The 12861-nt window shown below is 41.1% G+C and overlaps 1 protein-coding gene across 1 annotated transcript in view; it reads right to left on the bottom strand.

Moving 5' to 3' along the window:
- The window catches only part of LOC122558104 (EF-hand calcium-binding domain-containing protein 4A-like), a 113020-nt gene extending 110080 nt beyond the window's left edge, over window positions 1-2940 (bottom strand). The window contains exon 1 of the mRNA XM_043706424.1: window positions 2699-2940. The gene's annotated coding sequence lies outside the window, so the exon portion shown is untranslated. The remainder of the gene's footprint in view (window positions 1-2698) is intronic.
- Window positions 2941-12861: the final 9921 nt, after the last annotated feature.

Genomic DNA, 12861 nt, shown 5'->3' with positions numbered 1-12861 from the left:
AAATGAGTTCAACAGATAATAGGGAAGGCTAATGGAATTATTAGCCTTTAGTACAAAGGAACTGGAGTTTTAAATAAAAAGGAAGTCTTGCTAAAGCCATACAAGGTACTAATTACATCACACTTGGAATGTTGCAAAGTGTTAATACCCATACTGAAGGAAGACATATTGGCATCAGAGGCAGTCCACTAGATTGATCCTGGGTATGGAGGATTTTTTTGTTAAAATAAGGAGAGAATAAGTAGGTTGGGTTTATACTCCGAGTTGAGAAAGTGTGGAGCTGTAAAAAGCACAGCAAGTAGCGTAGCATCAAAGGAGCAGGAGAGTCAATGTTTCAGGTCAGAATCTTTTGTCAAGGCTGGGGAAGAGAGCTTCAAAATAAATGGGGGGGGGTGGGCAGCAAATAGGTGAATGCAGGTAGGAGGTGGCGGTGGTTGGTCAGTGGGAAGAATGGAGCAGATAGGTGAGCAGGAAGATGGATAGGTCAGATCAAGGGGCCAGGGTGGAGAGGGAATTATTTTAACTGTAGTGGAAGCCCAGGATGGACATGTTGTCGGAGAGAGGGGGTTTGAAATGGCTAGCAACTAGAAGGTGGGGTTGATTGGAGTGTGCGGCTCATAGATGTTCCCTGAACCGCTCCCCAAGTTTGCATTCGGTCTCTCTGATGTAGAGGAGACTACGTCAGGAGCAGTGGATGCAATATACCCATTGGAATTTAGAACAACAAGAGGCAAACTTATTGAAACACAAGATTCGTGAGGACTTAAAACGGCCAAAGTCGAGAGGTTATTTCCCCTTGGAGGATCATCTAGGACCTGTGCACCGAAATCTCAGAATAAGGCTCCCCGAGTTAGGAGAAGGAATTTCTTCTCTCAGAAGGTAGTTAGTCAATCTGTAGACATCTGTACCACACCGGGCTGTAGGATTAAGCCTTTAAGTATATTTAAGGCTGAAATTGAGAGATTGTTGATCAGTAAGGGAATCAAGGATTGTGGGTAAAAATGCAAAAACATGGAGTTAAGGATTATCAGATTATCCATGATCTCATTGCACGGCAAAGCAGACAATGGGTCAAATGGCCTACTTCTGTTGCAATGTCTTATGGGTATTTTTGGCTTTATGCATTTCCCCACCCCCTTTGCATTTCCCTCCGGAGCACACGATCATTTTACTATGTTAAAAGCATTATGTAAATGCAAGCTGTCACAGCCATTCAACATTCCACACTAATTATAATGTTGCACAGTTCTGGAATCCAAGTTATAGGAAGAATGTGATTGTACTGCAGGAGAATTTACCAGGATGTTGGAAAGTTGTTTTCTTTGGAACAGAGGAGACTGAGTGGGGACACGATTAAAGTGTATAAAACTATGAAGGTCATAGATCAATAGGATAGCCAGGAAAACATTTGACCTCATGGTGGATGGATGAATGATCAGAGTACATAGATTTAAGATAAAAGGCAGAAAGTTTAGAGGTGATGTGGGGAAAAATGTTTTTCACTCAGAGGGTTATGGGAATCTGAATCTCACTGCCATTAAAAGGGTGGTACAGGCAGAAACTCTTACATCATTTAAGAAATATTTACAAGTGCAGAGGCTTTATTAAGGGTTCAATGGTGGAAAATGGGGGTTAGAATAGATAAACTGGAACATTCTTGATGGGCCAAAGAGATTGTTTCTGTACACATGATTAACGATGACCATAAAAAAAGGGTGATTCAACGTAGGGGGACAGAGTGACTGGATAAAACCAATAAAACAAAGCTTAATTTACAGCCAAATAACTTTCTAAACACTCCCTCACAAGCAAACTGACACTTTATCAAAAGGAGATTAATTAATTGGTTTTACTGTAATCTAACACGGTCAAAAGGAATGCTAGAGGCCACATGAGGGAATAGGTGAAAGAATATATTCATTAAAGTGTTCATTGGTTCTGAATTGGTTGCGTAAACATGGAGATTTGTAATCAGTGGGCCAAGAATTTTATGAAGTGTGGCTAACTGAAATAAAGGTCTCATGTAAAAGTATAGACTTGATTTCGACTTAAGTACAATTACCTTTTGGAGTTTAATCTTTATTCCTTCTTAATGATGTCCCAAACAGTTGCCAACAAGTGACAAAACATACTCCATAAATCAGGATTAATTTCGACCTTTACCTTTGACAGGGATATTGGGATCCTCCTCAGTCCGTTTCCAAGCCAAAAAAAACTTAAAATTGGCAAAAAGAGAAAAAATATCGCAAATGGTGACAAAACCTAAACGGTTTTTTGATCAGTTTTTACTATGTTGCAGACAATTAATAAGAAGCGGGGGATTAAGAGATCAACATTTCCATTTTAATTTACCTCCAACCCAGGATCACATTCCAAAGGGAGATTCCCTGGAAACTTGAGTTTTCGACATTAAGCAGCAAGTAACCTGACAGTCCCGTGACTCAATGAAATAACTCCACACTTCAAGTGTCATAATCAACGAGGGAGAGAAACGCTGAAAGAAACAGGATTATCAGAAAGGAGAATTGTTTTTCCACTGGCCCGGCCAGGAGGAGCAGTTGGGAACAGGTTAACAGCGATCTCAAACACCGATACATGCAGCCTGTTAATAGCAGTTACGCTAGTTATTGCGAGCTGGTTAACAGCCGACCAACTGGTACGTAACAACCGAGAAACTTTACCCAGTGGGGAATCTTACCTGTTACTGGTTAGAGTCAGAAGTCAGTGTAGACTTGTTTAATATTTCCAGTCCAAACTATATTGAAAAACTGGAGCCTCTCTCAATTTGCCAAACAGGTTATTGCTGCCAATTTCCGGAAATGGACCGTGCAAACCTGGTAACTAAAGAAAAGCATTTGTATGTGTGTGTTTTTAAAAAAAAACACTGGAACACTTTCACTTGAACCCCTTTAAAGGTCCACAACTCGATTCTTAACAGGCATGTCCCTCCCCTCGGCTCGCCACTTCCCCCTCATGTCATTTACATTGCAAATTTGCATTGAATAGTATTTAAACTGCTTTGCTAATGTAGGGATATTTATTTATGGGACACAATCCCGACTGACCGTGCGAGTTGTAGTTGAGGAGGAAAATGTGTTTATTCAGTGAGCTGCTATGATCTGCGTTCTTGTAAAGTTGGAGGTCGCCGTTTCAGTCATTAAAAGGAAATTGTATCAAAGGGGGGAAAACAGGGAAGAATGGAACTATTTGGAATAACACGTTCAAAAAACGCATAGGTAAAATGGGCTGAATAGCCTCTTTCATTCATGTCTGCTTGTCCATGAGCTCTAATAGTGGACTCTTTGTGAACACAGGGTATGGACCATGGAGTGGGATACCCTGAAAGTTTATAGAACAAAGAACTATACAGCACGGGAAAGGGCCCTTCAGCCAACAGTATTGTGCTGAAGGTGAGGCCAAGTTGAATTAATTCCCGCTGACTGCCCTTGGTCCATATCCCTCCCTCGCATATTTATATGAACACAGAACAGTACAGGCCCTTCAGTACTGACTAACCTACACAACCTTCCATGCTCCTGTCCAAGAGTCGCTTAAATGTCCCGAATGTATCTGACTCTACTACCACTACTGGCAGTGCATTCCACATACCCACCACTCTATGTCCAGTTATATGCTTATCTAAAAGTCCCTTAAACACCCATATCGTATCTGCCTCCACCCCCAGCCCTGGCAGTGGGTTCCAGACACCTACAACTTTGTTTAAAAAAAACTTGCCCTCACATCTCCTTTGAATTTCCCCACCTTAAATGCATGCCCTCTAGTATCAGATGTTTTAACTCTGGGAAAAATATTTGCCTGTCAACCCTATCTATGCTTCTCAATTTTATAGACTTCTATCAAGTCCCCCCCTCAGCCTCTGCTGCCCCAGAGAAAACAATCTGAGTTTTTCTAGCCTCTTCCTATAGCTCATACCCTCTAATCCAGGCAGTAGCCTGGCAAACCTCTTCTGTACCCTCACCAAAGCCTCCACATCCTTCTTGTAATGTGGTGACCAGAACTGAATACAGTACTTGAAATGTAGCCTAACCAAAGTCTATATTATAAAGTTATAAGTTGACATGATCAATGCAGACTTCAGTCTGGATAGACAAGCTATTATTTTTCTTTGTTCCCCTCCTTTTTCACTTGTTTTCTGATATGTAATAATAGGGATATAGGCCAGGTAGGCAAGTGGGATTTGTTTAGTTTGCAATTATGTCCAAAATGGATTGGTTGGACCAAAAGGTCTGTTTCCATGCTGTATGACTCTGACTCCATAAGGATTATTTTATTCTTTCATGGTAAGTGAATCATGTTACTCCCATTCCAAAAAGGTGTTCTCTCACTTTCTCCCCAAAAGGCCTCTCTGTCTCTTTAACATTTACAATCATTAATTTCCCTTTTCATTGCTATGGACCACACCACACCTGAGCCATTCACTTAACAGCAAATGCGTCCAAGTTTAGTGAGTAATACATTTGACAAAATGTTCAGTTCAATAATGCCTTGTCATGTGTTGCAAATATTTGGTCCTTTAAGAATTACTGTTCAATAACAGACCGAAGAGTCTGTTTCCATGCTGTACATCTCTATGACTCTTTTCCAGGAACTTGTCGTCTTGTATACAAGAGAAAGCTGAAGTGTATCCTTATTGATTTCAGAACCACGCCATCATTGGAGTTCCCTACAACTAACTTCTTATGAGAACACTGCCATAACAAGGACCATAGTAGTTCAAGGAAAAAGCTTACCACTACTACTTTAGGCAGAATGGAGATTTGCTATCAAAAACTCTTTGACTGTATTACTCACCTCCTGAGAATCTAATCTTTGCTGTGCTTAAGAATTATATTATTGAATAACAATGATGTTCAGAAGGAAGGACTGTGGACAACTCCAGAGGTGAGTCTGATGTTGAGTACAAGGTAGATACAAAAGCAGTGTTCAGACATGTCAGAGTGGAAACAAATAACCAGATTATCACCAAGAGCTAGTGGGAGAATACTACGGTCAAGCATGGTAAATGGCAGAGAGGTACAGTCAACCTTGTAAATCTTTTCTGAACCCTTTCAAGTTTCACACCATCTTTCCAATAGGAAGAACAGAATTGCATGCAATATTCCCACAGTGGTCTAACCAATATCCTGTTCAGCCGCAACATGAACTCCCAACTCCTGTACTCAACTTGAAAGGGTTCAGAAAAGATTTACAAGGATGTTGTCAGGGTTGGATGATCTGAGCTACAGGGAGAGGCTGAACAGGCTGGGGCTGTTTTCCCTGGAGCGTCGGAGGCTGTGGGCTGACCTTATAGAGGTCTACAGAATTATGAGGGGCATGGATAGGATAAATAGACAAAGTCTTTTCCTTGGGGTTGGGGAGTCCAGAACTAGAGGCATAGGTATAGGGTGAGAAGGGAAAGATATAAAAGAGACCTAAGGGGCAACCTTTTCACACAGAGGATGGTACGTGTATGGAATGAGCTGCCAGAGGAAGTGGTGGAGGCTGATACAATTGCAACATTTAAGAGGCATTTGAATGGGTATATGAATAGGAAGGGTTTGGAGGGATATGGGCTGGGTGCTAGCAGGTGGGACTAGATTGGGTTGGGCGGGTTGGACCAAAGGGTCTGTTTCCATGCTGTACATCTCTATGACTCTATTCCCTATACCTACCAGCCTTTCCTTTCACCCTAACAGGAATATACTTTCTCTGAATTCTTGTTATCTCATTTCTGAAGGCTTCCCATTTTCCAGCCATCCCTTTGCCTGCGAACATCTGCCCCCAATCAGCTTTTGAAAGTTCTTGTCTTTCTCCAATTTAGAACTTCAACTTTTAGATCTGGTTTATCCTTTTCCATCACTATTTTAAGTCTAATAGAAGTATGGTCACTGGCCCCAAAGTACTCCTCCGCTAATACCTCAGTCACCTGCCCTGCCTTATTTCCCAAGAGCTGGAAATGTGTTGCTGGAAAAGCGCAGCAGGTCAGGCAGCATCCAGGGAACAGGAGAATCGACGTTTCAGGCATAAGCCCTTCTTCAGGAATGGCAGCATCCAGGGAACAGGAGAATCGACGTTTCGGGCATAAGCCCTTCTTCAGGAATTTTATTTCCCAAGAGTACGACAAGTTTTGCACCTTCTCTAGTCGGCACATCCACATACTGAATCAAATAATTGTCTTGTACACACTTAAATTCCTTACCATCTAAACCCTTAACATTATGGCAGTCCCAGTCTATGTTTGGAAAATTAAAATCCCCTACCAAAACTACCTCATTATTCTTACAGATAGCTGAGATCGCCTTACAAGTTTGTTTCTCAATTTCCCTCTGACTATTAGGGGGTCTATAATACAATCCCAATAAGGTGATCATCCCTTTCTTATTTCTCAGTTCCACCCAAATAACTTCCCTGGGTGTATTTCCGGGAATATCCTCCCTCAGCACAGCTGTAATGCTATCCCTTATCAAAAATGCCACTCACCCTCTCTCTTTCCTCCCTTTCTATCCTTCCTGTAGCGTTTGTATCCTGGAACATTAAGCTGCCATTCCTGCCCACTCCTGAGCCATGTTTCTGTAATTGCTATGATATCCCAGTCCCATGTTCCTAACCATGCCCTGAGTTCATCTGCCTTCTCCGTTAGCCCCCTTGCAGTGAAATAAATGCAGTTTAATTTATTAGTCCTACCTTGTCCCTGCCTGCCCTGACTGTTTGACTCGCTTCTGTTCTCAACTGTACCAGTCTCAGATCGATCTCTTTCCTCACTATCTCCCTGGATCCCACCCCACTACCCTACTAGTTTAAATCCTCCCGAGCAGCTCTAGCAAAATTCCCTGCCAACATATTAGTCCCCTTTCAATTCAGGTGCAATCCGTCCTTCTTATACAGGTCACTTCTACCCCAAAAGAGATTCCAATGATCCAAAAATGTGAATCCTTCTCCCACACACCAGCTCCTCAGCCATGCATTCATCTGCTATTCCTATTCCTGCCCTCACTAGCTCATAGCACTGGGAGTAATCCAGATATTACTACTCTCGGGGACCTCCTTTTTAAATTTCTGCCTAACTCTCTGTAATCTCCCTTCGGAATCTCAACCTTTTCCCTTCCTATATCTTTGGTTCCAATATGGACAATGACCTGGCCCCTCTCCCCCTTGAGAACATTCTGCACCCTCTCTGAGACATCCTTGATCCTGGCACCAAGGAAGCAACACACCATTCTAATTTTTCGCTGCTGGCCACAGAAACGTCTGTCTGTACCACTGACTACAGAATCCCCTAACACAATTGATCTCTTGGAACCCGATGTGCCCCTTGTTGCATTCGAGCCAGTCACAATACCAGAAACTTGGCTGTTCATGCCATCACCCCCTACATTTTCCAAAACAGCATACCTGTTTGAAGTGGGTATATCCACAAAAGACTCCTGCACCAGCTGCCTACCTCTCTTACCTTCCCTCTCTCTCTCTCCCTTTCAATGAGGTCCACCTGGCTGACCTCATTACACTCAGTATATTGACCTTATTAACTATCTCCATTGGAGTGGAAGTAAATGATCCTCAATGCTGCAGAACTATCTGATAGAATAGTCTACAGTGAGGGGACCGATAGACAAAAAAATGCCACTTAATGGGGGAGATTTTCATCCCTTACCTTTCTATGCAGGGAAACAGCTTTCATTACCACAGAATGTTGGGTTAGTGCATACCTGCGGAGAAGGTGAGGACTGCAGATGCTGGAGATCAGAGTCAAAGTGTGTGGAGCTGGAAAAGCTCAGCCAGTCAGGCAGCATCCGAGGTGCAGAAGAATCGACGTTTCAAGCTCAAGCCCTTCATCGTTCCTGCACCTTGATGCTGCCCGACCAGCTGTGCTTTTCCAACTCCACACTCTGACTTAGTGAATACCCGAACCACAGAAAAAGTTCCAGGTTCAATTCCACATCAGAGCAAAGTCAACTGAGTGCCGGCATAGGGAGTGAGATTAGAGAGATGGAAATTGCTTTGGGTTCTTATTTTCTCTGCTGCACAGAACATGGGAGAGAGAACATTGGCAAGGGCAGCTCCTTGTCTATTAATTACTTTTTGGATCACTATATTTCAAGTTGTGTAAATGTCTCTCATTGCCCAGGCATTATCTTCAGTCTCTCTTTTAAAATTGCCTTCAACTTTCTACTCAGACTGAAAGATTAATTCATTTGTTTTCTTCATTCCAGCCATTTACAATGTTAACCTCCTATTTCCGGCGAAGGTATTTGAATTACCTGCCAATTTTGGGCCCACTTCTCCCTCTATTAAATATTTGACTTCCTTCAGTCCAAATTCCACCCTAATCACAGCACCAACACTACGAATTTGTAGATATATTTTCATAGACATGGTGCCCACATTTTGCAAGTATTCTGCAACCCAGGAATGCCCTCTACTGCCTACTTCAGAATCTTCTAGACAGACACCAAAATAATATATATCTTTGCCTTTATCTATCATTCAGCATTGATCTCCATTACAGATGAGATGTTAGATGAGAATTTTGTTGTCATTTAACATTGACTTTATAAAGATGCTATCAAAGTAACTGTATAAAAAATGTTAAAAACATAGCTATTCTAAAATCAGGTTTTTTTTAAAGAAATGTATATTTTTAATAGTTGATATCTAAAGATTGCTTTTTTTTTAAAAAAATTCTGTGATTCAGGTAATCTCCCACCACTCATAATGCAAACATGTTTCAAACCTATTTTTCACATATAGCCATGCATCTCCTATAAAGTTATGCTTAATAATTTGTACATAATAAATGGATGCATTGTGGCTCATGCCTTTTAATCTCCATGTTTATTGCTTGGAAATCATTTGGATCTTATCCTCTTTATAAAGATGCCGAGTTGGACGGTCACATAGCAGGCTAATAATGAAATACCTTTAGAATGGGAAATTTAATTACTAGTCAGTAGAAGCCAAAAATAAATTATCACTTAGTCATAGAATTTTACAGTACAGAAGGAGGCCATTCAATCCAATGTGTCTGTACCAATGTTTGAAAACCCTAATCCCATTTTCCAGCCCTATCTCCATAACCCTTTAATACATCTCTTTCAAATATATATCCCATTTTCTTTTGAAACTCCTCCGGAATCCATCTCCATCACTCTCCCAGGCAGTGCAGTCCTAATTGTGATAACTCTAGGTAAAGAAGTTTCTCGTCATCTCTCTCCTCACTTTCTTGTTGGCGATCTTAACATGGTGACCCCTAGTTACTAATATAACAACTAAAGGAAACAGAATCCTGCTCTTTATCCTGTCAAAATTGTTCCTCACAAGATTATGTTTTAATCATCTCTGCTCCAAGAGAATTAGCACAATTTCTCTAATCTTTCCTTGTATCTAAAATCCACATTCCTGGCATAGTTCTAGTAAATCTCCTTTGCACACACTCCAGGGCTTTAACACCTTTCCTTAAATAAGGTGCCCAGAACTGAACACAATATTCCCAATGTAGTCTGACCAGTGATTTGCAGAGATATTGCATCATTCCTTTGCTTTTATACTGTATGCCTCCGTTTATAAACCCAAGGATCCTTTAAGCCTGCTTAATAACTGTTTCAGCTTGTTTGGCCATTTTCAGAGATTCATGCATGTGACCCCTGAGGTCTCTGTGCTCCTGAACTCCCCTCAACATTGTACCAATGAGCCTGTATTGTCACCCCATGTTTTTTATACCAAAATGCATGACCTCACGTGCCCAGATATATGATGGCATTAACATCACTGAATCCTCATTATCAACATCCTGGAAATTACTATTGATCTGAAACTGGACCAGTCGGATAAGTACTGTGGTTACAAAATCAGGTCATAGGCTCGAAATACTGCGGTGAGTAATCCACCTCCTGACTCCCCAGAACCCATCCACAGGACCTTTTTCCCTTCCGAACCAGTTACTATAAATCATTAACTTAGTATAGTGCCTGTAAACTACACAAGAATTAAAAGATTTATAGCCCATGATTGTAAAGTTGTTAAGTTTTTGAATAGACTATACAACATTTGCACATCCCACTCAAAATATGGAGATTTATTGGTGACAGATTACACTTGCATCAGATCTGTTTCTTAATGGCTGGTTTTACATTTCTTAAATCACTAAACTGGGAAGCATTATGAACTGTGAGGAAGGCTGTAGATTTTCCAAAGTACATAGACAAGTGGGTGAATGGCAAACAGGTAACATGTGAAATTCAATGCAGGAAAGCGTGAAGTGATTTATTTTATGTTGTTTCTTTCTATCAAAATGAAGGGCACAGTTCTGAATTGGATGCAGGAGCAGAGGAATCTCAATGTATACATGGATAAGTTGGTGAAAGTGACCAGCCAAGTTGAGGGAGCAATTAATAAAGCATAAGTGTCCTAAACTTTATTAATGGGGGAGGGGGTGCACACAGCAAGGAAGTGATGTGAAACTTTTATCAAATGAAGTATTGTGCCCATTTCTGGATACCACACTTTAGGTAAGATGTAAAGGTGTTAGAAAACTCCAAACACGATTCATTAAATTCGTTTCAGATTTGAGGATGTTCAGTTACATAGATTGGAAAAGGCAAGGCTATTCTCCTCAGAGAGGAAAATATTGAGAAGACATTTAATAGAATAGCCAAAGTCATGAGGAGTCTGGACAGAGTAGATAAGCAGAGACTATTTCCATTGATTATATAATCGAGAGCAAGAGGTGACAGTTATAGTAACTGGCAGAAAAATTGGACACAAATGAAGAAACCTTTTGTACAGTGTGTGTTTAAGATTTCAAATGTGTTGAGTCTGATGGATGCGAGTTCAATTGAAGTATTCAAGAGATTGGATTCTACGTTGAAAACTCAGAATGTGCAGTGTTACAAGGTGAAACCTTATTTGGAAAGCCAATGTCAATCTAAGAGGCTGAATGTGCATCCTGTGCTGTAATTATTCTGCTATTCTGTGTTTTCTCAAAGTTTGATGCAAGTCAATCACATCAGCTTCTTCCAATACTACTCCTCTATTGTTCAGTTCAAGTAGTTTTCCTGCACTTGGTTTCACTTTTACCTAATTGATTGCACCCAGAATCTCTGGCAACAGCTTCTCTGCTGTCTAGTTAGCTCATTCAACATTACTCCACCTCATCTACGTTCAGCCCCCTGACTGTGTCAGTGGAAGGTACGTGGTCGGTATTAAATTGTATGTTTATCATACTGAGCTTTGTCTACCCAATATTCAATCCTGGAACAGCCACAGTTTCCTTTTACTTAAACATTATGATGACAAAAAACGTTGCCACAAACACTTACCAACTTCATCCATCATTGAAGCCATTCCCTCAGGCTAAATCAGTCAGTCTGAAATCTTTCCATGATCCCTAGCAGCTTCTGACCATATATCATGTCCTCCATGATTCCACCTGCCTGTACTTCCATATTACTGATATTCACCCCTTAGGTCACCCCATCTGCATTTGCAATCCTCACATAAGCCATGGTCACCCACAAAACATCATTGGGGATAGTGCAAGAAAATGGTGTCAAAGTTGAAGGTCAGCCATGATCTGATCAGCAGAGAAGGGCGGCAACTCAAATTTCTTATGTTTTTATGTCCCTTCTAACTCTATCTTCACCAGCTTCTTGTGAAACTTAGTCAACTAGAACTCACATTCACTTGTCCTTTCTCCTATTCTGTCCTGCTTACCCATTACACCTGCTCAACTTCTTAAGTTTCAAATTATCATTTACCCGTTCAAAACTCTTATCAACACTCCCTGCCCCAAGCTTTAACCTCCTCCAATCCTATAGCACTCAACTGAACTTTATTCCACTGACTTCAACCACATGTGCATCACACCATTGGTAATTGCTCCAGCAGCCATCTTGGTCCTGTGTTACAGAATGTCCTCTCTGTTGGCTGTTGCCTGTAGACTCCACTCTTTGCGATCTTTGGATCTGGGCCAATACACTTTATGGTTTCTCCTTGTGCAGCCTTTTTTATACTTTGGAAGAGAATAGCTACAAGTTGAATGAAGCAAATTCGAAGAACTAAACACTCACATTTACATGTCTCCAGGCTATTAAAACAAATTCAAAACCAGATATCGTTCACAATGTGATTCTGATGAATCAATAACAAGTTCCTTTGATTAACTTTGTCATTGCTATTCCTATTGCACACTTCACAACTTCAGAATATTCCAAAGTGATTTCCATCAAATGAAAGAATTTTGAAATATAGTCAATTTTGTCAGAAAAGCAGAGCCAGAAAGCTCCCACAAACAGAAATGTGATAATAATCACACAAGCTTTATTTTTGTGATGTCAGATAAAGTAAAAATGTTATCCAGGAGAGAAGTTCTGCTTATCTCCCATATAGTCCCAGACCATTTACGTCCCAGAGAGCCTTCAGTTTGACATTTGAAAGGTGACTACCCCAACAATGAAGCATTCCCTTGATAATGTGGTAGAACAACAGCTCACAGTTTTTTTATTCAGGGCCTCAAGTGAGATTTGAACCCACAACCGTCTGACACAGCAGTAAGTGTGCTACCCAAGTGGGCCACAATTGACTTGTAAAAATATGGAATCTCTACAATGCAGAAAGAGGCCATTTGGCCCATTGGGTCTCCTCCAACCATATGGAGAGCATCCCACCCAGACTCATCCCATCCCTGTAACCCTGCATTTCCCATGGCTAATCCACCTAGCCTGCATAACCCTGGCCCTCCCTAGCCCTACATTAAACACCGCAGTGAAATCTCCCCAACAAGAGCATCCCACCCAGACTCATCCCATCCCTGTAACCCTGCATTTCCCATGGCTAATCCACCTAGCCTGCATAACCCTGGGCACT

This window comes from Chiloscyllium plagiosum, chromosome 16, assembly GCF_004010195.1.
Source record: "Chiloscyllium plagiosum isolate BGI_BamShark_2017 chromosome 16, ASM401019v2, whole genome shotgun sequence".
In the NCBI taxonomy this organism is placed as follows: Eukaryota; Metazoa; Chordata; class Chondrichthyes; order Orectolobiformes; family Hemiscylliidae; genus Chiloscyllium; species Chiloscyllium plagiosum.
This window is presented reverse-complemented; position numbering and strand designations above follow the sequence as displayed.